The sequence below is a fragment of the Nicotiana tabacum genome, chromosome 10 (genome assembly GCF_000715075.1).
Source record: "Nicotiana tabacum cultivar K326 chromosome 10, ASM71507v2, whole genome shotgun sequence".
Taxonomy (NCBI): Eukaryota; Viridiplantae; Streptophyta; class Magnoliopsida; order Solanales; family Solanaceae; genus Nicotiana; species Nicotiana tabacum.
The window spans coordinates 161,374,823-161,402,437 of NC_134089.1; the positions used below are offsets into that span (position 1 = coordinate 161,374,823).

Consider the following 27,615-nt stretch of genomic DNA (forward strand, 5'->3'; position numbering starts at 1 on the left):
CCCAGAGTTGTCAGCGGTCCTCGAGCCTGTAACCATGTGTTCTATGAAATTCACACACCAAGTTATGGTTCCTTCGCGAAGGATCCGATTGTACAAGCCTTGGCCACCTGGCCTCTCTGATTTTACTGATGGCAAATACGATGTCCAAAATGTCGACGCTAAAGTTGTATTCCGACAAGCGGGGTGCCTCCGTCAGCCCTGTGTGCCTATCTAACCCAGCTCTGTTAATGAGTCCCCGAGGATTCTAGCCTTGATCCATCCTTCGGCCATTGCAGGGTATGTTACGCCTCGAGACATTTCTTCTATCTTCAGTGTATGGTTGGTCTCTTTCTATTTTTTGCTTTGGCTCCTTTGCCGGAATCCTGCTAGGATATACCGAGTCCGAGGGGGCTCCTAGTTGATCGTCTTCGACCCTGATCTTTGATTGGTATCGGTTGTGGACGTCCGACCAAGTCATGGCGGGATATTCAACTAAGTTCTGCTTCAGCTGCTTCGAAGCTACCGAGCTTCGCTCGTTCAAACCTTGAGTGAAGGCCTGCACTGCCCAGTCATCAGAGACTGGTGGTAGTTCCATTCGTTCCATTTGAAAGCGAGATATGAACTCTCGCAACATCTCGTTCTCCCTTTGCATGATTTTCAAGACGTCAGATTTCCTTGTTGCTACCTTGATGGCACCAACATGTGCCTTTAAGAAGGAATCTACCAGCACGATGAACGAATCTATCATATTTGGAGCTAGGTTATGATACCACATCATTGCCCCTTTTAAAAGCGTCTCTCCGAACTTTTTCAGTAGGATGGATTCGATCTCGCCGTCCTTTAGGTCGTTGCCCTTTACTGCACAAGCGTAAGCAGTGACGTGCTCATTGGGGTCTGAGGTTCCGTTGTACTTCGGGAGGTCTAGCATTCTTAACTTCTTTGGAATGGGTTTTGGAGTCGCTTCATGTGGGAATAACTTTTGTACGAACTTCTTTGAATCCACACCCTTCAGGATCGGGGGTGCGCTGGGAATTTGGTCGACCTTGGAATTGTAGGTCTCTACATTCTTGTCATTGGCTTTTATCTTCTTCTTGCCCGACTCGATCCTCTTTGTGAGGTCCTCAAGCATCTTTATGATGGCGAGGTCGGTTGCCGACCTGTTGTTGCTTGATCTTTCTGGTACCTACTCGGCCTGGGGAGCCATTTCCGGTGCTACCATGCTGGGAGTTTTCGGGTGACTTTGCAGCTGAGCAATTGCCAGTTGTTGTGCCTGTAACATTTCAAAAATAACGTGAAGGCTAACCTCCCATTCTTCCCTAGCTGGGGTTTTCTAAGCCTCTTGTTGGTCTCCTTAGCGTATGCTCCTGTTAGTGTGCGAGCTTATATCAACGTGTTAGGCATCGCGTGAGACCCCATCCGCGGGGATTGACTCCGGCACGCCTTCAGGGTTTAGTTGTGGTGCACCAATACCTAGAACAACTAGACCATTCTCTTTATGGTCCTCATGACCGTTATTTTCATATGCATTCACTGAGTTAGACATTTTGACCCAAAGTCAAAGATTCTTGGACAAGAAAAAGCGCGAAAGATAACTTGTGTTATATAGTAAACCAGCAAGAAAATAATCACTATTATTCTTAGCCCCACGGTGGGCGCCAAACTGTTTACCTTGAAAATGATAATAACAATTAGATTTGATTTTGTGGTTCTAAAAATATGTGATCTATTTTTATGCTAGTTGTTAGGTAATAGATGCTAAGTGAAAGATTAGAAAGAATAAGACAATAGCTTGTAGAAAGTTTAATAATCAAACTGAATGGCTAGAAATCGGGGCCTCGAGCTTGTGTGCACGGGGCCTCGAGGTCAAGTCGGATGCCCGGCTAAGGGCAGTCGATAGAGGATTAACAGTTATGATAAATTCAATGGCGGCTCTTTTTGGCCAATAATGAACAATAAATGAATAACAATAAATAAAACACAACAAATGTAAGCAATAAATATAAGTAATTAGGTCAAGAGAATATGTTAACTTAGGAAATAGAGAAAATGTTCTTGTATATTCAATATTGAGTATCATGTCCCTTACAAAATGACAAAGATCCCCTTTATATATGAGGGGAATCCCAACATAGTACAAACGCATATATTACAAAGATATGGGGCTGGTACAGTCATTTAATGCCATGATATGGGTTTGGACTAGCCTGATAGACTTTGTTAGCTCTAGTCACGTGCCTTGAAAACCTCACATCGATCAACCGTAGTCACTGATTTACACTGCCTTGAGGCAGATCGTTGAGAACCTCAGGGTCGAAACCCTGAGCTGAACTTCGAGCCTTCCGGAGGTTGTCTTTACGAGGCGCCTTAATGGTCATAAAACTAGACCACCGATTTTTACTGTATACATAAGTCAGGAGCTAGAGTTGGCTTGGGTCTCAAGGCTTTGTTTGAATTGTTCCTATTTTATTAAGCTTCAACTTTCTGTATTTTATATATTGGTAGCTTATGTTGTTTTCTCCTCCTCCAAATATAATATTGTTAGTCATAACTTTATGAGAATTTTCCAATTTGTACGTTATGACTTGTAATATAGAGATTATGTTATTAAGAATGCTCTATTCTGCTAATTTGATTTGTTGTCTAGTAGAAATTTTGCTTTATCAATAAAGATTTGTATATATACTTGAAAAATAAAGTATATGCGGTAGGCAAATTAATAACTATCGATTCTATCAAACATAGTGTGGTCCCAATACAAAAAAAGGTAGAAAAATAAAATTTAAAAGCAAGCTTTAAAAAGTAAGTATCAAAACTTGTTAAAACTAAGATTCGAAATAGAAATTGAAGATTCCATGGCAAGGGCTAGAAGGGTTTAGAGAGAGAAATTGGGGCTTTTCTTATTACTGGCAAGAATAAAAATAAAATGAAAATCCCGTCTACAACACATATGGGCTTCTCTATATATACGACCCGTCTGGCCCAAACTCTAAACTACTACTTTGCTTAATAAATACAAAGTGGGCTTCGAGGCCAATACAAAGAATGAACAAAGAATGACTTAATACTGCTACTAATACTACTACTAAGATACTACTACTAACCAAAGATATTATGTAACACCATTTGCACTAATCTCAATACCCCCAGCAAGTTGGAGGGTGAGAGAACCCCCAACTTGTGAAGATGGACATGATGAACAGCCCCTGTCAAGGGCTTAGTAAACATATCAGCAAATTTAGTGGCACTAGAGGTATAAGACAACTGAATCATTTGACTTCCTGCTATTTGGACAGGCCCCCCAATCACGGTCATAGTAAACACTCAAAGAAAATCAGGATAATCATTCAGAAATATACCAAAATCAGAGGTTACCTTTAAGATATCTAAGCAGGTGCAGAGCTGCTTGCATGTGAGGAATGCAGGCCTACTGCATGAACTGACTTTAGTGTTGCACTGCAAAGGAGATGTCAGGCCTGGTGTGAGTGAGAAAATTCAGCTTTCCAATCAAACATCTGTAAATCTCAGGGTTAGGCAACACATCACCTTCAATGGGCCTTTGGTTTTTCATGCATCTCAAGAGGGTACACCACAGATGAGCAATTAAAAGAATGGAACTCCTTGAGAATATCATGAACGAACTTCTTTTGATGAAGTAAAACCCCATACTCAATATGCAGCACCTCAATCCCCAAGAAGTAATTGAGGTTGCCTAAATCTTTAATTTTAAATTGATCATGGAGGAAAGCTTTCACAGCAGATACTTCAGCTACATCAGTCCTAGTGATGATTATATCATCCACATACACCACCAAAATGACAAAAGACTCTCTAGAACCCCAAGTAAACAGAGAATAATCATTCAAGGATTGCACATAACCCCTAGAATACAAAGCATTTGACAACTTGGCATGCCATTGTCTAAAAGCTTGCCTTAGCCCATATAAGAATTTTTTGAGCTTACAAACTAGAAGAGCTGAAGTAGATAAAGAAGAAGAAGAGGAAGAAACAGACATCCCAGGTGGAAGTTTCATGAAGACCTCCTCATCCAAATAACCATGTAGAAAGGCATTGTTGATATCTAATTGAAATAATGATAATTTATTTTTAACTGCCACAACAATTAAAGTTTTAACAGTAGACATCTTTACAATACGTGAAAAAGTTTCATGAAAATATATCCCTTTAACCTGAGTATTCCCCCTAACCACAAGCCTAGCCTTGTATCTTTCTATGGTCTTATCAGCTTTGTATTTACCCTTATACACCCATTTACAACCAATACCTAAGGGTAGATGAACAATGTCCTAAGTGCCATTGGCTTCTAAGGCCTCAAAATCCTTTTCATGGCATCCTGCCGCTCAAGACTGGATGTTGGTTGTGAGTAAGTGTTAGGCTCAAAAATATTATGCTCATCAAAAGTAGAAACAAAGTGTAGTTAGCAAATTTAGGTCCTTGTGAAGGAAAGTGAGACATAGTTTTGGAGATAGGAAGGAGGGTTATGAGGTCTGGAAGACCTTTTAATCACAGGAATTGCTTCACTTGAAACAGGGGAAGAAGTGGACTCAGACGGAAATGAAGGAAAAGGAGAAGGCAAGTCAGCACTGGGAAAACATTTGGAGAGGAATCAGTAATAGATGGAGATGAATCAGGAGAAGCATGGTATGATGAAGTAGGCTCAGAATAATAAGACTGAGGAGAATCGCTAAAACAAGTAGAAAAAGTTATATTACACGTGGGATAGTGTTTTGATGTTGTTTGAATAAAAGGGAATATATGTTCATGAAAGATAACATCTTTGGAAACAAGATAAGTTTTGTGTTTCAAATCATCAATTTGTATCCTTTATTAGCAAAGGGATATCCTAAGAAGACACAAGGGGTAGCCCTTGGTTGAAGTTTGTCTCTATGAGGTTTTGGGATAGTAGAGTAGCATAGACACCTAAAGGCTCTAAGATTGGAGTAAACAGGAAGTTTGTTGTAGAGGATTTCATAGGGACTTTTGTCTTTTAACAAACTGGAAGGGAACCTATTTATCAAATAGGTGGCAGTGAGAATGCAGTCTCTCCAGAATCTAATGGGGAGTCCAAACTAAAGAGAAGGACCCTAGCAGTTTCTAAGAGATGCCTGTGCTTTTTTTCTACAACCCCATTCTGCTGTGGGGTGTGAGGACATGATGTTTGATGTATGATCCCTTTCTCAGAGAAGCATATAGAACTAATAGTGCTTGATCCCAATTCTAGAGCATTATCACTCCTAACAGTTTGAACCTTTAACTGGAAGTGTATTTCAATCATGGCTATGAAGGCTTTTAAGAGGTCAAATGTATTACTTTTGGCACCCAATAAGTGGGTCCAAGTGGATGTGGAGAAATCATCTACAATGGTTAAAAAATACTTTGACCCATTATAAGTGGGGGAATATAATGATAAGGACCCCAAGTATCAATGTATATTAACTGAAAAGGCTTTGTAGTTTGTATGTTACTATCAGGGAATGGCAGTATGGTTTGCCTTGCTAAGGGACAAACTGGGCAAGAAAATGACTGTTTGGGAAAAAAATGTAACGCAAGTGCAGGAATATGTTTCATTCTAGAAAATAGAATATGTCCAAGTATATAGTGCCAAACAACATCCATTTTATTAGAACTGTTCAAATTTGCATCAGCATATACATGTCTCTTATCAGAACCAGCACTAGTTACATTTGCACTAATATCAGAAGAAAAAACACATACATCATGCATAACAGGAGAAGAAATAGAAGAAGTGGGAATGACAGAGAAGTAGTAGATGTACCAGAAGCAACAGGAGGCAGAATGAGCTTGTAAAGATTATGATCTAGTTTACCAAGAACCAGAGGTATCTTAAGTGAAGGGGCTTGTATAGAACAGAGAGTTCTAGTAAACAGGATAATCCCATTGAATTGATCTAACAACTTATGTACGGAAATTAAATTGTATTGAAAAGAAGGAACATAGAGGATATGATGAATTGTGAAGTTACGAAAAAAGTCAAAGATCCTACAAGGTAAACTTTGACCTTATAACCATTAGGTAAGTATAAAAGACAAGGAATTGGTAAGGGCTGTAAGTTGAAAAGCAAATCTTTATGGGAGGTCATATGGTCAGAAGCTACAGAATCTATGATCCAAATAAAACTATCTACTTGAGAAAGCATACAAGATTTGAGCAAAACAGCAAAATTGGCAGAAGCCATGAGATTTGGAGTTCAGGATAAATCAGGGATGTGAGTATGTTGAAGCAGCATCATCATCGTGAATATTGATCCTTAGTGAGACCAGGCACCACTGAGTCAGAGACAACCTCAGAAGAAGTATCAAATTGAGACCTCCCACCAGGAACAACAGCAGTGGAAGAGGAACCATGCTCCAACTCAACATGAGAAATAGTTTTTCTTGAGGCAGTCCCCTTAGTAAACTTGAAGTTGGGAGGATACCCATGCAACTTATAGCATTTGTCAATGGTATGACCTGGTTTCTTACAATACTTACAGGTTGGAGGTTTGGAGGAATTAAAATTGACGCCGAAGGGTAGACTTGCTTGGATACACCAGCATTAAATGAAGTAGAGCTAGGAAGAAATTGAGGAGAAGTGGAAACTTGTCTCTGTTTTTCATCTGAGAGTAAGATGCTGTAAAGAGTGCTAACAGAGGGAAAGGATTTAATCATGAAAATGTTGCTGCTTGTCTGTATGTATGAATCATTTAAACCAATCAGAAATTGGTAGACTTTTTGGACATCTTCATCCTTCTGATAATCAGACTTAGCACCACAATTACAACAGGTCCCGACTCTGGTGACTCATAAGGCAGCAATCTCATCCCAGAGTTGCTTGATTTTATTGAAGTAGGATGCAATGTCAAGAGACCCTTGTGAGATATGGGCTAACCCTTTTTTGAGTTCAAAAATTCAGGCAGCATCAGCCTGACCATATCTCTCTTCCAACTCCCCCCAAATGTCCTTGGCAAGCTCAGAATACTCAACACTACGAGCTATGTCCTTAGACAAGGAGTTGATTAACCACGAAACCACTAGATCATTGCATCTCTGCCACTATATCGCTAGGGGAGAAGTATCAGAGGGTTTAACAGAGACTCTATTGACAAAGTCAAGTTTGTTTCTGACAGAGAGGGCCATGAAAATAGTGCGTCTCCAACTCCCATAACCAGTGCAATCAAATGGCACCGAAACTAAAGAAGTTCCTAGTACATCAGAAGGATGGACATACAGAGGATGACAAGGATGTGTATAGTCATCCTCATGGAAAGCAGAACGAGAAGATGCAGGTTTAGAAGTAGACAGGATATGGGTAGGTGAATTTTCGTCTGGCATTTTCTCAAAATATGAGGAAAGGAATATCAATAGATACTATTCATGCAATCTACAGGTAAGGAAAGTTACCAATTTTCCTCGCGAAATGAAAGGAACAACAGCCTTGTTTATTAAATAAAACATGATAAGCCGTTGATGAAATCACGACCAACAAATCCTAGCTTTGGCTTGAATTTGATGAGAACCAAAATTAGGTGAAGAAACCCAGTGCTTTCGATAAGATAAAGTAAAATGTGAGAAGAATCAGCAGCAAAATGCAAAATTTGACGAAAAATCTGGAAAATTCCGTCAAAATTAGTCAACCACAGCGAAGAGAATCGAGAACGAAAACTCCAACGAAAAACCTCGATGGTAAGATCGGACAAGTGGAAATCACGAGCTCTAACTGGATCTTAGCTCTAATACCATGTTAAAATTAAGATTCGAAATAGAAATTGAAAATTCCACGGTTAGGGCTAGAAGGGTTTAGAGAGGGATATTAAGGCTTTTCTCATTACTGGCAAGAATGAAAATGAAAATGAAAATTTCGTCTACAACACATGTGGGCTTCTCTATATATACGACCCATGTGGCCCACACTCTAAACTACTATTCTACTGAATAAATACAAAGTGGGCCTCGAGGCCCAATACAAAAAATGAACAAAGAATGAATTAATACTGCTACTAATACTATTACTAACCAAAGGTGTTATGTAACACCATTTGTACTAATCGTAACAAAACTTAAAATCTCGCTTATATCGAATTCACCACTCAAGCAACCTTTCCAATGATTCAAAATTATACTATCGTATCTTCTAATCACCTCAAACTACATAAAATGAAGAGTCAAAAACGTTTAGAGAGACATTATCCTAGTTTCTAAAGCAAGTCAAATTCATACTCATATTTTTCAGCTGCAAGTCGCGATCTAATCAACGACCTTATAATCTATAGCTAAATAATAAAATAAAAAAAAGAACCCAATAAAATCTAAAACATTTGGTGTAGTTTTAAATTTTTCTTTATTATTGTAAAATTAGCTTTCAAGCCTTCATCCTTAAAGCACGTGTAGTTTGATCATTCATACCCTAGAAGAATGCACAGAACTTGTTAGAAAATGCAATGATAGCATGGAAATTAAATCTCACGACTTCTTCCATGTCATTATGAGAAAGAAGTAACAGTAGAAACAGACAAGACAAGAAAGAACTTTATGGGTCGCTTAGTTATCGGGACTAGTAAGAATTTGGGATTATGTTTATTTCATATTAATTAATATCACTATAAATTATATATTAATATTAATATTTCATGATGAATATGGGGTAATCACCCAAAACTACAATCCTGAAATTGCTTATAATACTGGCTAGAGGGTAACAGAATTCAATAACCATTAATTAGTTTTCATAATGCTCACAAGGTATAATTTAGGGATCGTTTTGTATACAAGTAAGTTAGGCAGTGATTATTTATGTCGTGCTTGATAATGAAGAGGTTGTAATATAATACTATTGTTGCGGAATATCACACAAAGCAAATAGAGAAGAAAAATCAACACAAGGATTTAACGAGGTTCGGCTAAGCCTAATCCTCGGGGCAAAAGAAGAGAAAGTTTTTCACTATAAATGAGAAGAAAAACACAATACAATCTATAGAATCTCCAACTAGCACCCCTATATATAGATCCCAAAAGGTCTCAAACATATATGAGAAAGGTTTCCCAATTTGACAAGGACTATAGGTTTTCCTTTCCCAAATCTATTAGGACAATGAGTTTTCCTAAACCTATAGGGACTATGGGTTTCCTAAAAGTACAAGGAAATAATTCAAGCCACAAATAACAGCTAGTAATAATTAATATAATGCCGTGAAGCAAAAGTCTTTATGAGCATCATGAAGCAAAAGTCCAGAGTACAATAGTTGAATTTAGGAAATGCAAATACAACTTATTTTCTCTGCTAGCATGAAAAATAGATATGCTCAGAATAAGATCAGAAGGATTGTTGCTGCTATAGAGGACTTGGTGCAAAGAAAGTCAGGAATTATAGATGAGGTAGGCTTCTGTAGGCAACTATTAGGTTCAACAACTAGTCAATTGCCTGCAATTAATCCAACAATTCTGAAGGATGGACCACTATTAGACAGAGGACAACAACTTCAGTTGGTATCACTATCACTAGAGAGGAAATATATCAAGATCCAAAATATAGATGATAATAAAGCCCCGGGTTGTGATGGTTTTAATGCTCTCTTCTTTAAAAGATCTTGGACTGTAATTGGCACAAGAGTTACAGCTACAATATTGGAGTTCTTCACACCTGCTGATGTGTACCAACCTTTTAATTGTACAAAAGTTACGCTCATCCCTAAGGTGGCTAACCCTTCCAAGATTACTGAATATAAACCTTATCACATGTGGCACAATAATATACAAGATGATCTCAAAGGTGCTAACAAATAGGTTGCAAAAGGTTATGGATTAGTTAGTGGATAAAAATCAATCTGCATTTGTCCCTGGAAGGCTTATAAATGATAACATTACCCTTAGCCATAAATTGGTCAAAGGATATGGTAGGAAAGGCTTGTCTCCTGGATGCATGTTGAAAGTAAATATAAAGAAGGCATATGACTCTTTAAAATGGAGTTATTTGGAGCAGATCTTGAGCCTGTTTGGATGGGCTTGTTTTAAGTTACTTTTAAGCCAAAAGAGCTTTTAAGCCATAAGTTAGGAATTCTAGTTTTTTGCTTTTGGCTTGTTTTTGTCATTTTAGCTTAAAAACAAGTGCTTAAAAGCACTTTTTTACTTTATCCAAATACTGCAAAATGACTTAAAAGCTATTTTGACTTAAAAGCATGTAAAACAAGCCAATCTAAATGGTTATTGGCCTTGCAGTTCTCCATCCCCATTTTTATTTGTCTTAGCCATAGAGTATCTCACTAGATTACTGAAGACTGTAAGGAGGAATTCAGACTTCAACTGCTACCCTAAATGTGCCAGAATGAATATTATACAATTGAGTATTGCTGATGATCTCCTATTATTTTGTAAGGGTGATGTAGTCTCTGTACAACTGATATTTGCATGTTTTTAAGAAATCTCTCGAGCTTCAGGATTGGTAGCAAATGCTGATAAAAGTTCTATATTCTTTTGGGGGAGTACACATTGACATTTAGCAAGAAACACTAGATGAACTTGGATTCTCTAAAGGCTCACTACCAGTTATGTATCCGGGACTACCTCTTAGTACTAAAAGAATTTCACTGATGCAATGTTAACCCCTGATTGAGAAGATATTAGGAATACAGTCATGGACCTCAAGGTTCTTGTCCTATGCCGGTAGAGCTCAATTAGTTAAAAGTGTATTATTTTCCATACAAGTCTTCTGGTCGCAGATATTTGTGATAACAAAGAAATTTATTACACTAATTGAAACTGCTTATAGAAGATTTTCATGGACAAGGGGTGTACAAGTCTCTAGGAAAGCATTGATTGCAGGGGACAAGTTGTGTTGTCCCAGATCAGTAGGTGGATTAAATTTTCTTGATGTGAACACATGGAATAAAATTGTTATATGCAAAATCCTGTGCAATCTTTTTAAGAAGAAAGATAAAATGTGGGTGCAGTGGGTTCATTTATACTATAAGAAGCAGGAGAGTAAATGGGATGCTCAACCAAACCAGACCTCCTTTCGATCGATATCTCACAAGTTCTAGCTTTAACGACTTAGCACTGTAACTTGGATAAATTCAAATACATGTAGAGTAAGAGGTTCTTTACCTTCAAATAGATGGAACAACTCGAATTTGAGATTACTTCACCATAAAGTATCTTTCCAATGAAACCACAAGAACAAGGTAGAGAAACTAGCAAGCACTTCAGGTTTCTCGGCACTATAATCACTTTGAAATACTTGAAATCACTTAGGGTTGATATGAAACCCTCAGGAGAGTATTTTCCATAAAACAACCCCCCACATGAGCTATAACTACACGAAAATCAGCAATCACAAGACGAACATAAACTCACTAACATGACAGGATTTCTAGCGTTTGATTCATGTTTTTATCTTTGGTTTTCACTCTAGAATCATGGAGAATGCTTTGAGAGTGTTTTGGGAGAGTATAGGATTTGGTTGGATCGAAAAATGAACCTAAATGAGCCTCACCCCGATCTTTAAAGATTGAAAAATCATCCACCGCCTAAGTGGGTCCCAATAGGAGCTGTTTGTGCAGTCTCGCAAAAATGTGAATACATCTCTACTCCTATGTCATATTGACAAACAGTTTAATGAGTAAGAAACTAGACTCGTAGATCTTTAATTTGATAGATGGATCATCCCATAATTTTAAGTATATTGGGAGAAATGCTCAGCTACATTTGACCTAATTTTTAGCACATTATGAATGTGGCTTGTGATGACCTTTGCCAACTTTTGTTCCACATCTCATTAACTTTAAAACGTAACACACGACTATCATACGACTGAAATAACTCATAACATAACCTCCTTATCATGTTAAGCACCCTAGGTTCACTCCAAAAGTACATGTTATAACATTTCCAACTTGTCAACTTTGGACGAACTAATTTTCTTCAATTCATTTAGCTTCTAAGCCTTCCAACCCTCTTGGTACTTCTTATTCATGATCTTAAGTATTTATAACCTCGAAAATAACATGATTAACTTACTTTATATACTTTCAAATATAATCTCATTTTCGAGCTTACATTAGTTGACTTACGACGTACTATTAACTACGAAAACATGCCGTGGAACACAGGTCTAAGGGCCCAGCCCATGCAAAACGCGTGAGCTATATCACACAAAAATCTGGGAATCAGGTAGAATTCCAGTTATATTGACTTAAAATGCCAAAAAATAAGAAACACTCATGGAGAATCAGTTACTATTGTTACTTAGGTCGTTTTTGATGGCCCGGTAAAATTTTAGGCGACCAGGTCTAGGAGCCCGGGCCCATGCGGAAGATGTGGGCGCACACAAAAATATGGGAATTAGGCAAAATTCCAATTTTATGGCCCTAAAATGTCAAAAATAAGGAATGGTCACGGCGAGTCGGTGACTATTATTCCGTAGATCATTTTTGATATCCTGGGAAAATTTTAGGCGATCCGGGTCTGGGTGCCAGGCCCATTCAGAAGGCGTGTGCTATAGCATACGAAAATAAAGGAATCGCGCAAAATTCTAGTTTTCTAGACCTAAAATGCTAAAAAATGAAGAACGATCATGGCGTGTCGGTGACTATACTTTGGTAGGTTTTTTTGATGGCCCGAGAAAATTTTAGGCGATCCAGGGGCCCAGGCCCATGCGGAAGCGTGAGCTATAGCACACAAAAATCTGAAAATTGGGCGGAATTCATGTTTTATGGCCCTAAAACGCCAAAGCACGAGAAATGTTCATGGAGAGTCAATGACTATTGTTCTATAGGTCGTTTTGGATAGCTCGAGAAAATTTTAGGCCAACCTGATTTGGGGGCCTGGGCCCATGCGGAAGGCGTGGGCTATAGCACATGAATATTTGGAAATCAGGCGCAATTCCGACTTTATGGCCCTAAAAGCTAAAAAACAAAAACCGGTCATGGCGAGTTGGTGATTATTGTTCCTTAGCTCATTTTTGATTGCCCGAGAAAGTTTTACACGATCCAGGTTCGGTGGCCCATGCCCATGCGGAAAGGGTGGGCTATAGCACACGAAAATCTGGGAATCAAGCGAAATTGCAGTTTTATGGCCCTAAATGCCAAAAATAAAGATCGGTCATGGCGAGTCGGTGACTATTGTTCTTTAGATCGTTTTTTATGGCCCGAAAAAATCTTAGGCGAACCCGGTCCGGAGGGCCGGGCCCATACGGAGGGCGTGGCCTATATCACACGAAAATATGAAAATCGGGTAGAATTTCAGTTTTATGGCTCTAAAACGCAAAAAATTGAGGAAAGGTTATAGAGAGACGGTGAATATTTTACCTTAGGTCATTTTTTATGGCCCGAAAAAATTTGAGGCAGGGCCCGAGCCCATGCGGAAGGCGTAGAAAATAGAACACAAAAATCTGAGAATCTGGCGGAATTTCAGTTTTATGACCCTAAAATGCCAAAAAACAAGGAACTTTCATGGCCACTCGGTGACTATTGTTTCTTAGGTCATTGTTGATGGTCCAGGAAACTTTTAGGCGATCCGGGTCCGGAGGCCCAAGCCCATGCGAAAGGCATGGACATAACACAAAAAAATCTTTAAATCGGGCAAAATTTCAGTTTTATGGCCCTAAAACGCCAAAAAGGAGGAACGGTCATGGGTAGTCGGTGAATATTATTCCTTAGGTCATTTTTAACAATCAAGAAAAATTTTAGGCGATCCGGGTCCGGTGGCCTAGGTCCATGCAGAAGGCATGGGCTATAACACACGAAATCTAGAAATCGGGCAGAATTCAAGTTTTATGGCCCTAACACACTGAAAGCGAGGAACGGTCATGGCGGGGCGGTGACTATTATTCCTTAAATCATTTTTGATGGCCCGAAAAAAATTTAGGTGATTCGTGTCTGGGGCCGACGTCCATGCGGATGGCGTGGGCTATAACATACAAAAATCAAGGAATCAAGCGAATTCCAATTTTATGGTCCTAAAATGCCAAAAATAGTCATGGCGGGGCGGTGAATATTGTTCCTTAGGTTATTTTTGATGGTCCTAAAATTGTTTTAGGCGATCCAGGTCCAGAGGCATAGGCCAATGAGGAAGGTGTGTGCTATTGCACACGTAAATAAGAGATTTTGACAAAATTCCAGTTTTATGGCAGTAAAAAGCCAAAAAATAAAGACGATCACGACGAGGCGGTGACTATTGTTCATTAGGTCATTTTTAATGGTCCAAATTTTTTTTAGGCAATTTGGGTCTGGGAGCTCGAATCCATGCGGACAGTGTGGGCTATAGAATAAAAGAATCTGGGAATCAGGCGGAATTTAAGTTTTATGGTCGTAAAACACCAAAAAATGGGGAACGGTCATGGCGGCGCAATGACTATTGTTCCTTAGACCATTTTTGATAGCCCAAAAAATATTTTAGACTATCCGGGTTCAGGGGACGGGGCCCACGTGAAAGGCGCGGGCTACAAAATACAAAAATCAGGAAATTATGCGGGATTCTAGTTTTATGGCCCTAATATGCAAAAAATCGAGGAACGATCATGGCGGGGTGTTGTCTATTATTCCTTAAGTCGTTTTTGATGTCCCAAAAACTTTTAGGCAATCTGGATCCAGGACCCAAGCCTATGCGGAAGGCATGGGCTATAACATATAAAAATCAGGAAAAAGGGTGGAATTCCAGTTTTATGTCCCTAAAACACCAAAAAACGAGGAATGATAAAGGCGGGGCGGTGACTATTGTTCCTTAAGTCCTTTTTTGTGGCCCGGAATAATTTTATGCAATTCGGATCCAGGGTCCCAGGTCCATGCTGTAGGCGTGGGCAATAATACACGAAAATCCTGAAATTGGACGGAATTTCAGTTTTATGGCCCTAAAACATGAAAAATGAGGAACCGCCATGGCAGAGCGATGATTATTATTTCTTAAGTCATTTTTATGTTCCGAAAAATTTTAGGCGATCAGGGTCTAGGGGCTCGGGCCCATCCAGGAGGCGTGGGTTAGAGCACATGTAAATTACGGAATCGGGCGAAATTCCAATTTTATTGCCCTAAAACACTAAAAACGAGGAATGGTCATGGCGGAGATGTGATTCCTTAGGTCTTCTTTGATTGCTTAGAAAAAGTTTATGCAATCCGGGTCCGGAGACCCCGAGCCCATGCGAAGCGTGGGCGATAACACACGAAAAATTAGGGAATCGAGCGGAATTCTAATTTTATGGCCTTGCTTGAAATGCCAAAACATGACAAACAGTCATTGCGCCGGTGATTATTGTTCCTCAGGTTATTTTTAATGGCCCGAAAATTTTTTAGGCGATCCGGGTCTGGGTGCCCAAGCCCTTACGGAAGATGTGGGCTATAGCACACAAAAATCAGAAAATCGGGGGGAATTCTAGTTTTATGGCTCTAAAATGCCAAAAACGAGGAACAATCATAGTGGGACGGTGATATTGTTCCATAGGTCATTTTTGATGGCATGGAAAAATTTTAGCCGATCCGGGTCTGGGGTCTTGGGCCCATGCAGATGCCATGGGCCATAGCACACAAAAATTAGAAAATCTGGCAGAATTCCAATTTTATGGCCCTAAAACGCCAAAAAAGAAGAATGGTCATGGTGCGACAATAACTATTGTTCCTTAGGTCTTTATTAATGGCTCGAAAAATTTTAGGCGATCCCGGTCCGGGGCTCCGGTCCCATGAAAAAGGCGTGGGCTATAGCACACAAAAATCAGGGAATGGGCGTATTTTCAGTTTTACAACCCTAAAACGCCAAAAATTGAGGAACGGCCATAGCGGAGCGCTGACTATTATTTCTTAGGTCGTTTTTGATGGTCTGAAAAAAGTTTAGGCGATCCGGTTCCGAGGGCATGGGCCTATGCGGAAGGTGTGTGTTATAGCTTATAGAAATCAGGAAAGAGGTGGAATTCCAGTTTTGTGACCCTAAAATGCCAAAAAATGAGGAACGACTATGACGGGATGGTGACTATTGTTCCTTAGGTAATATTTCATGGCCTGGAAGAAGTTTAGGCAATCTGAGTCCTGGGGCCCGGGACCATGCGGAAGCCATGTGTATAGCTTATGAAAATACGGAAAATGGGTGGAATTCTAGTTTTATAGCATTAAAATACCAAAACATGAAGAACGATCATGGTAGGGCATTGACTATAGTTACTTAGGTCATTTTTATAGGCTAGAAATATTTTAGACGTTCCAGGTCTAGGGGCCCGGGCCCATGTGGAAGGCGTGGGCTATAGTACAGGAAAATTAAGGATAAGCAGAATTCAAGTTTTATGCCCCTGAAATGCCAAAAAATGAGGAACGACCATGGAAGGGTGGTGACTATAGTTTCTTAGGTCATTTTTGATTGCTTGGAAAAAGTTTAGGAGATCAGGGTCCAGGGATCCGGGCCCATGCGGAAGACATGGGTTATAACTTACGAAAATTATGAAATCGAGCAGAATTTTAGTTTTTTGGCCTTAATATGCCAAAAACGAGGAAAGTTCATAGCGGGGTGGTAACTACTGCTCCTTTGGTCCTTTTTGATGGCCCGAAAAAATTTAAGGCAATCGGGGTCCACGGGACCGGGCCCATGCGAAAGGCGTGTGGTATAACATATGAAAATCTAGGAATCGTGCATAATTCAAGTTTTATGGCTTTTAAACGCCAAAAAACGAGGAACAGTCATAGCGGGGCCGTGACTATTGTTCCTTAAGTCAATTTTGATGGCCTAGAAAATTTTTAGACGATTCGGGTCTGGGGGCCCGGGCCCATGCAGAAGGCTTGGGCTATAGCACGGGAAAAATGAGGGAATCGGACAGAATTCCAGTTTTATGGCCCTAAAATACCAAAAATTGAGGAACAGTCATGGCGCGGTGATGACTATTATTCCTTAGGTCATTTTTATGGCTCCAAAAGTTTTTAAGTGATCCGGGTCTGGGGGCCCAAGCCTATGCGGAAGGCATGGGCTATAGTACACGAACATTTAGGAATCTGGTCGAATGACAAATTTATGGCCCTAAAATACCAAAAATTAAGGAACGGTCATGGAACAAAATTTTATTGCGATCCAGATCCGAGGGCCCGAGACCATGTGGAAGGCGTGGTCTATAGAACACGAGAATCTGAAAATCGTGCGAAATTCCAGCTTAGCCAGAGATCGAGGAATGGTCATGGCGAAACGGTGACTTTTGTTTCTTAGGTCATTTTTTATGGAAAGGAAATATTTTAGGCGATCCAGGTCCGGGTGCCCAGGTCTATGCGGAAGGCGTGGGGGCATAGAACACGAGTATTTCGGAATCGTGCGGATTACCAATTTTATGGCCCTAAATGCCAAAAAACGAGGAACGGTCATGGGGGGCGGTGACTATTGTTCCTTAGTTCGTTGGTGATGACCATGAAGTATTTCAGGGAATTCGGGTCTGGGTGCCTAGGCGCATACGTAAGGCATGAGCTATAGCACACGAAAATTAGAGAATCGGGCAGAATACTAGATTTATGGTCCTAAAATGCCAACAAATGAGAAACAGTCATGGAGGGGCGGTGAATATTGTTCCTTAAGACATTTTTGATGGCCTGGAAGTATTTTAGGTGATCCGAAATTGGGTGCCCGGGCGCATGCAGAAGTTGTGGGCTATAGCACACGAAAATCAGGAAATCGGGCGAAATTTCAGTTTTATGACCCTAAAATGTTGTCACACCTCTTTTTACCACCCGAGAGGGGATATAAGGGAGTTTTTCCAATTAAAGTGACATTAATCGAAGTGATATTATTTTATTTAATTTTTCAGAGTCGCCACTTGAAATAGTTATTTGGTGTCCCAAGTCACCGATTTATTTTAAAATCCCAAATTGAGGAAAATCGACTTTATTTAAAAGTCTGCGAAACTAGAAATTCTAGATAAGGAATTCTGTTAACCCGGGAGAAGGTGTTAGGCATTCCCGAGTTCCGTGGTTCTAGCACGGTCGCTTAAACTATTAATAATTGGCCTATTATCTGATTTACTACACATTTTAAACCTATTGTACATTTTTAACTTTATAACCTCTTTGAATTATTTTTATGGAATTATTATGAAATAAGTTACGATTGTCATACACATGTTAATTTGATACACATTGCAAATCACGTCACGGGAATCGTACCCACGATCTGCAACATATTTAAATTATTAAAGTTATTAGAAGTTGTGGCCGGGTCACATAAATGTACCCCTAGATTTGGAAATTAAGTATCACAACTACATCATGGGAACCGTACCCGTAGTTATGATGATCTTATTATGAACGCGCCTAAAGAAAATTACAAATGTTCAAAATATTTTCTACAGTAAGTTATAATATTAATGTGAGGGCCATAGATTAGGTGATTCAATTGTGAATGGCATGCCTCGATTTATTTAAAGAAATTGTATTTTCACTAAAAAGCAGGCTGAGGATGCTCATATTTAAAACTAATTTGAAATTAGGTCTCTTTCCTATATTGGAAAGATTACCAGGTTATGCTGGCATCGACTAAAGAGTGGGATCCTATGTTGGAAAAAACGCAGCTAGGGATTGGAAACCCTATACTACCAATTTTGAATTTTTCTTTTTTTTTCATTTTCATCTTTTTTCTTTTCTCTTTTTTTTTTCATTATTTCATAGAATGAGTAAATGCAAAAAAAAAAAAATTGGGACTTCCCCTTTTTGGGTTGTTGCTGCAACGCTATTTCTAGACCTTGAGCAGTTTTTTCTTGGCAGCACCTACTTCTTGTAAGGTTGCTTCTGGATTGCACCTGTTTTCTTTTTTGTTTTTTCAACAAAGAAAAATTGTCAGTTTGAAACGGTGGTTGGTTTTGTGGCCTTGATTATTTCAACCACTTGATCTCGGCCTCTTTCATCTGCAACTGGTTGTTTCTTGAATACCGATTGCATTTCTGACCCTGAAGAAAACTCTGGCTTTTCCAGACTTTGCCATGAGGATTGGTCGGTGGGACTCACCCTTTTGACTTTATTTTGCCTCTGTGGGCCTTTCCATTTTGACTTGTTGTTTTTCTTTCTTCTTCTTTTTTTCTTTCTTTTTTATTCTCTTTTTTTTTTTAAAACAAAAAACATCAGTGCATTGGGGAATTTTTGGCTCCTCAGACTTTGTCGCAACGGCTAGTCACGTGGGACTGACCTTTTTCAACTTTATTTCACTTTCATAGACCTTTCATTTTTGGATTCTTTCTTCCAAATTCAATTTCAGGCATTTGGGTGCATTGGCTTTTCACACTTTTGCTGAGACAGTTAAGACATGTGGGCACTGTAGGCACTTCTATTTGATTTTCTCCTTTCAAAAGTTTTGATTTCGAAGCATCGGCCACCATGGCCAGTCGAGGTCGACTTGATGCCCCTGACAAGGCTGAGTGCCTTTTTGCACATTAGCTTGTATCAAACGAAAGCCCTGTAAATCAATCTTACCAACCTTTCTTTGTTTTAGTTTCAGAATAGAATTAGACCGAAAGAGATTCAAAGAAAACAAACAATGGAATGGAGAATGAGTTTAAAACAAGAAGTCTCCCTTTTGGGGAAAGGAAAGAAGGACTTATCTGGAGTACATGCAGACTCCAATGAACATGACATGCCTTTTGGATTGGATGTCTGATCTGTGTAAACCATCCGACTCTCAGAAATTCATCACAGTTTTTCCTCGAAAACGAGAAACCTTGCCTAGGACTGCGTCAATGTCAGTGACTAAAGATCCTCTTTTCGATCAGTGGTGCCCTTAGCGGGTTTTCACGAGCTGACCTCTCTCTTTTCTCTTCTCACCATCGCCTTGTAGTGCTCTTGCGAGTTTTCACTAATAAGACTCTCTCAATTTCAATTTCTCTGCTTACCATCGCCTTTCGGTGCCCGTGTGGGTTTTCACCAATAATACTCTCTCATTTTATTTCTCTATTTTTGATTGCATTAGATCCAAGTAGCTGTATTCTCTGATCCTTGAACATTCTCACCGATTGATCGGAAGGACTTGAAGGGATTCAGGTAAAAATGATTTGGATTGAATTACAACTTTGGAACCATTCAGGCGGGATCATCGTAGAACCATTGTAACTTTTGCCCCAGTTTCAACTTTAGGGGAAATGTGGATTTTTGTTTTTGTGTGACTGAACCACAGAAAGAGGCTGCCTACGTATCCTTTCAGAATCAAGTTGAACGTAGTTCAGGAACTTTGTTTTTGATTTTCTTTTGTTTTTCTGCTGTTTTGTTTTCTCGTTCTTTTTCCTTTCCTTTTTCCTCTCTTTTTTTCATTTTTTTAATTTCTTTGTCTTCCCCCCCCCCCCCACCTTTTGCATCTTTATTTTCTTCTATTTTTCAATTTTATTTTTAATTCATTTTTAATTTCATTTTTTTAATCAATTTATTTTCAATAACACTTTCAGGTTCCAAAGAGGGTAATCAAAGAAGAGTAACCGGCTCAAAAGGTTTGCAAAGGGTTGAATATTTGGATACTAAGAAATAAAGCCTTCTTCATACCAACCGAAAAACATTAATGTTATATAGAGGATCTAATATAGTACCTTTTGACTACACCTGCATTGAGAGTTGTTTCAGGAACATTTCCTTCAACGTTTCCCATGTACGACGCTCTCTTTTGGCACTACTCTTGTTACAATGTATGGACCTTTCCAATCTGGAGCCAATTTTCCTTAGTTGTTCTGATTCTTTGTTTTATTTCCTTAAACTTATCTTCATTGCATCCTGATTCTTGACTCATTATTTCGAAGTCTGACAACGTTTTAGGATCTGGGCATAAAGTCCGCAAGCATGTCATATTATTGAAATCTGCATTTAACAGAACTGAAAAGAAAATAAGAAAAGTCACATGATTTTTTTTTGAATTTTAGAAGATAAAAAGGTTAACATTGAAAAATAAGACAATAAAGTAAAACATCCGGATCACACCCTGAGATAATCCGGATTCAGAAAGGATAGCAAGGCTGGCTACCGAGACTCTCGTCTAATGAAGAATTTTAGGCTTAACAACTATTTTTTGGCTTTTCTTCTATCTCGGCAATGGATGCAATGGCCTTCAGTGCCAAATCAAATTCCTCATTTTCGACAAATCATTCTGATTATTGGCTCGGAGTTGTGGGCAGGCAACAAATTGTTCATCACATTAAGAGCTTCTTCATCCCAAAAAATAATTCTTTCAGCTTCAACTACCGTTTTAAGGGTCCAACAGTCCTCCGTACTGTGTCCCACTGCTCCAGAGTGGTATTCACATCTAGCATCAGCTCGATGCGAGGGGAACTCAGGGTTTGGCCGATTCGGGGCCACTGGCTGCAATAGATTTAGCCTGATTAACTTTTGGAACAAGCTTGAATGCGATTCACCAATAGGGGTGAACTGCTTCTTTCTGAAAGTCTCTCTTGGGCGAGGATAGTATTGGGGAATAATTGGTTGGGGATTATATGAAGCTTGGTAAGGATGGACACTTATGGGAGGTGGAGCTCGATTTTTGTGTATAATGCTGTGGTCGCGGGTAAGGTTGCGCCTTCATCACCACATAGGGAGACAGTGCCACAACATAAGTAGCAGCTTGAAGGGGATAATAGTGTGGTGGGACCATAGGAGGCACATATGATTGGTTGAATGACCTGCGGGGACCCCTCGAGCTTGAAGCTATCGTGGCTCCCTCTTTACTTCCATTGTTGTTCATCAAACCCTCCGAACCATTCTGAGCAGCCTGTGATGTGGCCTTAAAAGCAGCATGACTCAAGATTCGACCCATTTTTAGCCCACTTTCTACCATCTCCCCAATTTTGATAGCCTCAGCAAACGGCTTTCCCATAGCGGACATCATATTTTGGAAGTAGTCATCCTCTTGGACCTGTGGAAAGACAGTGACCATTTCAATTTCATCCATTGGAGGTTTTACCCTAGTAGCTTGCTCACGCCATTTGACAGCATATTCGCGGAAGCTTTCCGTGGTTTTCTTTTTCAAATTGGACAAAGAGTTTCTGTTGGGAGCGATGTCCACATTATACTAGAATTGGTGGACAAAATCTCGGGCCATATCGTCCCACACGTTCAAATGAGTAATTTCTTGATCCGTATACCACTCAGAAGCGATTCCGGTGAGGCTTTCCCCAAAATAGGCCATTAGCAACTCCTCTTTTCCACCAGCACCTCTCAACTGGTTATAATATCATTTCAGGTGAGCGACCGGGTCTCCATACCCATCGTACTTTTCAAATTTTGGCATCTTGAAGCCAACTGGAATTTGGACATGGGGAAACATACAGAGGTCAGAGTATGAGACACTCTTTTGGCCACTCAGACTTTGCATGTTTTTCAAGCTTTGTTCCAGGCTCTTCATCTTCCGAGCCATTTCCTCTTGCTCGGGATTTTTAACAACCTTTTATTGCTCCACCGAGAGATCATATTGCGGAGATTGAGTGAAAGAGTACGGGGTTACATGTGTTATTTCTGATTGTAGCTGTGGACCCTGAAAGGTGAACATTGGAGGCTCAATATACGGTCGTGGTAAAGTTGGTTGTGCTCTGGTGCAGACTGGTTCTGCAGAGAAAAATGTTGGAGGTGCCCAGGAAACTGACGCCTGGGGGCAAACCACAAAAGGCATGCTAGGAACATTGGATGGCATTAGAGGGTGCCCGCATGGGATGAGTGGGTTGGGCACAGGGGCGTTGGTAACCTCACCTGACCTAGGGATCAACTCAGGGAACCCAGGGATTGCACTCGGAGGTTCCCTACCATTAGACCACGCATCTCACATTTCTAATATGCAGAGACGCGACATCCTATGCTCTTCAGCAGCTACTGATTCTAGTTGTGGAATAGTCGGTGCTGCGCTATCCTCAGGATCGATGATTTGTAGATTGCTTGCGGAGACCATCTGTGTCTTTGGATCTTGTGAAGGAGGGGAGGCTAGACTACCAACAAAACCAACCACCAAAACCTGGCTAGTTTGCACACCCAACAACCTTGTTAGTTTTGAGATATTTAACATATAGGAAATTGCACGTTGGGATGTAATGCACCTAACAGTTAAACGCTTCTACCGTATGTTTGAACGGTTGCATGTTTCATCCCCACCTTAACTAACCCCTTCAATATGTACCTCTTTTCATCATTTCTGTCTCTCTTTAATAACACTTGATTTTTTTTCATCTCGTTTTTGCCGCTCGTTTATTTTTGACACTCTCTTTTTCTCCTTTTGCTTGTCACTCTTTTATTTCTTGTCTCTCTTTTTTTTTCTTTTCTTTTTTTTTCACACTTTTCATTTTTTTTCTCAATTTTTCTCTCTTTTTTCAGTTTATTTTTCACTCAATTAATTTTATGGCTATGATCGAATTCGATAGGGATTGCTTACGTATCATGACGTCGCATAAATCAGATCTTGCGTAGTTCGGGAAGATTGAGAATAGAGTAAATAAACTAACACTTTTTTTTTGTTTAATTTTATAAAACTAAGACCATGAATGCTTTAAGAAAAAGAAAAACATATTTTTTGAATTTTTTTTTTTTGAATTTTGGAAAGAAAAGCTTTAAAAGAAGAAAAGAAATATTTTTTTTTGGATTTTTGATTTTGATTTTATTTTTAACTTTTGAAAGAAAAACTTCTAAAAATTCATTTTCTTTTGATTTGAACTTTGGGAATTTCAAAAGTAAAAAGAAAATATTTTTGTTTGAATTTTCATTTGTTTTCTCTTTTTCTAAAGAAGAAAGAAAATAATTTTGGATTTTGAATAGTGCCTCTTAATTTTCGAAAGAGGTGCTTTTTAAAAAAAATTTGAGTTTTTTTATTCATTACAAAAGTACTTCTAAAGAAAAACGAAAATATTTTTGGACTTCAATTTTTTAATTTTTTTTTCTTTTTTGGATTCTTTTTTTTTTTGGGAAAAGACTTCTTAAAAATAAATATATATATATATATATATATATATATATATATATATATAGGATTTTGGGCTGACTTGTAAATTTCGAAAGAAGAATTTTTTTTTTTTTAAAAACATTTCGAATTTCTGAGTTTCTCTTCTTCTTCTTTTTTCTTTTTTAATTTACGAAAGTACTTTTAAAGAAAAGCGAAAATATTTTTGGACTTTTATTTCTCAATTTTTATGGACATTTACAAAAGAAAGACTTCTAAAGAAGAAAAGAATATTTTTGGATTTTTGTTTCTGATTTTGCTTTTTTGGATTTTTTATCTTGGGAAAAATACTTCAAAATGAAGGAAACCCGTATTTTGGATTTTGATTCTTTTATTTATTTTTCGTTTTATTTCTTCTTTTTTTCGTATGAAAGACTTTAGAAAAAAGGAAATTATTTTTTGAGTTTAATTTTTTTTTTGAATTTTCTAAAGAAATGCTTCTAATGAAGTAATTAAAGGAAAATATTTTTGGATTTTGTTAAAAATTAGAGTCGGAACCGATGAAGTTTGCCTACGTATCTCACATCCGGTGAGAATTAGACCCGCGTAGTTCGGTCGGTTTTGACATAAAAGAAAACATGAAGTATTTTGAAACCATTTTATCTTCCTTTTTTCTCTTTTCTCTCTCTTTGTTTTTCAAAATTTTGGCAGAGTTTTGGTATATTTTGGACAACGGATTTTCCAAAGGTGGGTAATTATCTCTCTCATACCTCAATTTTATTTTTCCTAATTTCCTCCCTATTCTAGCAACCGGTCAACATGCAAACCGAAGCAAATAGTTGTACAAGTAACACGTAAAATATGCATCAGGATGGTCTTTTGATTCTGGGGTCCATCTGTCATGGACGGACCCAACCCTTGTGTTGAGTCTCCAAAGTCAAATGAACATGATGAAAACAAACGTTTCCACTAGGGATCCAGCATGAGGCTGAGTTATTCTAGGTTTAAAACCTGGGTATATTGTTATAGACTTGGTGTACCCGAGCGGACAACTCGAGCCAAGGGGGGCTACGTACCGGGAACCAAAAAGCCATCCGGCTTTGTAAATTGTCTGAGCCTCTTTCTACTTTAAGGTATGACACTAACAGAAGAGGAGTCACGCCAGCGTGCACATCCCCGAAGACCAGAAGAGAAGGGTTTCGTAATAGTTTATATACAGTTCAAATAATATCAAAGCGGTAAAAAGCAACATTTAGCACATTAAGCCCAAACATGTAAAAATCAGATAATAAATAAAACCAACTATAACAGTTATTCTAAGCTCGAATTCTGAACCCTGAACCAGAAGTTCTGGGTTTTTATCCCTAGCAGAGTCGCAAGAGCTGTCACACCTCCTTTTTACCACACGATAAGGGATATAAGGGAGTTTTTCCAATTAAAGTGACATTAATCGAAACGGGATAATTTTATTTAATTTTTCACAATCACCGCTTGGAATAGTTATTTTGTGTCCCAAGTCACCGATTTATTTTAAAATCCCAAATCGAGGAAAATCGACTTTATTTAAAAGTCTGCAAAACCAGAAATTCTAGATAAGAAATTATGTTAACCCGGGAGAAAGTGTTAGGCATTCCCGGGTTCCGTGGTTCTAGCCCGATCGCTTAAACTATTAAGAATTGGCCTATTATCTGATTTACTACACAGTTTAAACCTATTGTGCATTTTTAACTTTATAACCGCTTTTAATTATTTTTATGGAATTATTCTAAAATAAGTTTCGATTGTCGTACACTTGTTTGTTTGATACACATTGCAAATCACGTCATGGGAACCGTACCCACGATATGCAACATATTTAAATTATTAAAGTCATTAGAAGTTGTGGCCAGGTCACATAAATGTACCCCCGAATTTGAAAATTAGGTATCACAACTACGTCACGAGAAACGTACCCGTAGCTATGATGATTTTATTATGAACGTGCCTAAAGCAAACTATGAATGTTCAAAATATTTTCTACACTAAGTTATAATATCAATGTGAGGGCATAGATTAGGTGATTCAATTGTGAATGGCATACCTTGATTTATTTAAAGAAATTGTATTTTCACTAAAAAACAGGCTGAGGATGCTCATATTTAAAACTAATTTGAAATTAAGTATCGTAGCTACGCCAAGGGAATCGTACCCGTAGTTGTGATGATTTAATTATGTGCCTAAAGCTTGCCTACTCACGTTTCGGCAGCCTAAACATGCTCCTAGCGATTAAATCGATAAAATTAAAATTAAAATAAGAGAACGATAGTCAACTCAAAACCCAATTCCCTTTTCAGTTTTAACCAAACCCCAAATGTAATCCTTCCGCTAATATCATATCAAACTAATGTCTAAGATCAGATTCATGGAACTAATAAATAATCACAACCAAAACAAGATCAATGACTTAATAGAAGGCATTCAAAATAAAGTTAAATCATGGTAGAATGCTCGACACAAAATAAAACGCAAACCACAAATTCCAAATATTTATATAGCCTCTAAAACAATACCATCCTAACAAAGCATCAAGCAAGGTGAGAGATAGACCTGAAGAAACTTACCGATTTAATTGAGTTGCGACAATTACTCGGACTGAAATGAAGCAACAATTACAACCGGACATCGACACGGCTTCTAACGAAATCAGCACAAACCGAACCGGAATTTCGGTCTTAAACCTTCAACGGCAACCTCCACATGACTCAAACTTAGAAATGATTCCAGACTTCAATTAAACTCCATGTTTCGAAAATCTGTTCGTGTGCGTGACTATGTGTGTGTGTTCCGATAGATTATGGTAAAGAGAGGAAAGAGCAGCGAAATACAAGGGGTCATATAATCGAATATTTGTGCAAATTGACTGTTGTGGCAGCAGATTAGTCAGCAATCCAACTGCAAAGAAAAAATCTAGCAAAAATACCAAAAATGAGGTCGTTCAAGCAAGACAACAAGTCCCTATCTCCATTTTACGGAAAGGATTTGGAGTCGAAAAAGTCAAGTGCAAGCAGAAATAACAAATATTCCATACATTCCTATGGCAGCTCCTTTCGCTTTTTTAGGTTTTTAGGTCTAGGATTTTTGTGTCTTCTGTTGATTTGTTCTAGAGAATAGGGAAAGCCGTTGATGATATTGTGTGTAGTCTAGGTTAGAATGCCTTCCTTTTCCAGAAACGGCTTCTGCTTGTTGAAGAAGAAGAACTGGGTGGGGGGTCTGATTTTTGGAGTTGTCACTGGTTGGTGTTGTGTGTGGGTTCTTTGCTGGAGATGAAAAGATAGGGGTAAGATGAAGAAGAAGATGTTCAGGGGGAGGCTTCTGTTAAGGTCAAAAAACGCGGGTCTGTCTTAGGCGTTAGGTCTAGGCATTGAAAACATCGGATATGGTTTCTATAATTGGGTATTTTATATGGAGGTAGGAAGGGATGATGACCAGTGGATTAGAAGGAAATGGATGAGTAGGATTAAATCTTGTACTTAAGTAAGCTAATGGGTTGGGAAGAATGGGCTAAGGGTAATTGGGTTGGACCATGTCTTTTGAGTTTGAACTTAGGTTAGGAAGACCAAATAGTACAATGTATTTATAAAAGTGTAAAAATCACTCTAAATTAAAATAAACTAATATAAAACTAAATACTAAAAGTGAAACTAATTTTTTTATATTTTCAAATGTTATAATACTGTAAATATAAATATACTAATTGTCTTTAACCTAAAGATGAAAAATATATATATTTTTTGTAATTTTTAATTTTTTCTGTGAT

The 27,615-nt window shown here is 38.6% G+C and overlaps 1 long non-coding RNA gene across 3 annotated transcripts; it reads right to left on the reverse strand.

Moving 5' to 3' along the window:
- Positions 1 to 2,850: 2,850 nt before the first annotated feature.
- Positions 2,851 to 27,211, reverse strand: LOC107828376 (uncharacterized). 3 transcript variants are annotated; one of them, XR_012695856.1, is made up of 2 exons: positions 26,420 to 27,211; positions 2,851 to 20,728 (listed from the first exon to the last, which is right to left on the reverse strand). It is a non-coding gene; the product is annotated as an uncharacterized LOC107828376 (long non-coding RNA). The 3 variants fall into 3 exon arrangements; XR_012695855.1 differs by having other exon boundaries at positions 2,851 to 20,767; XR_012695854.1 differs by having other exon boundaries at positions 2,851 to 20,782.
- Positions 27,212 to 27,615: the final 404 nt, after the last annotated feature.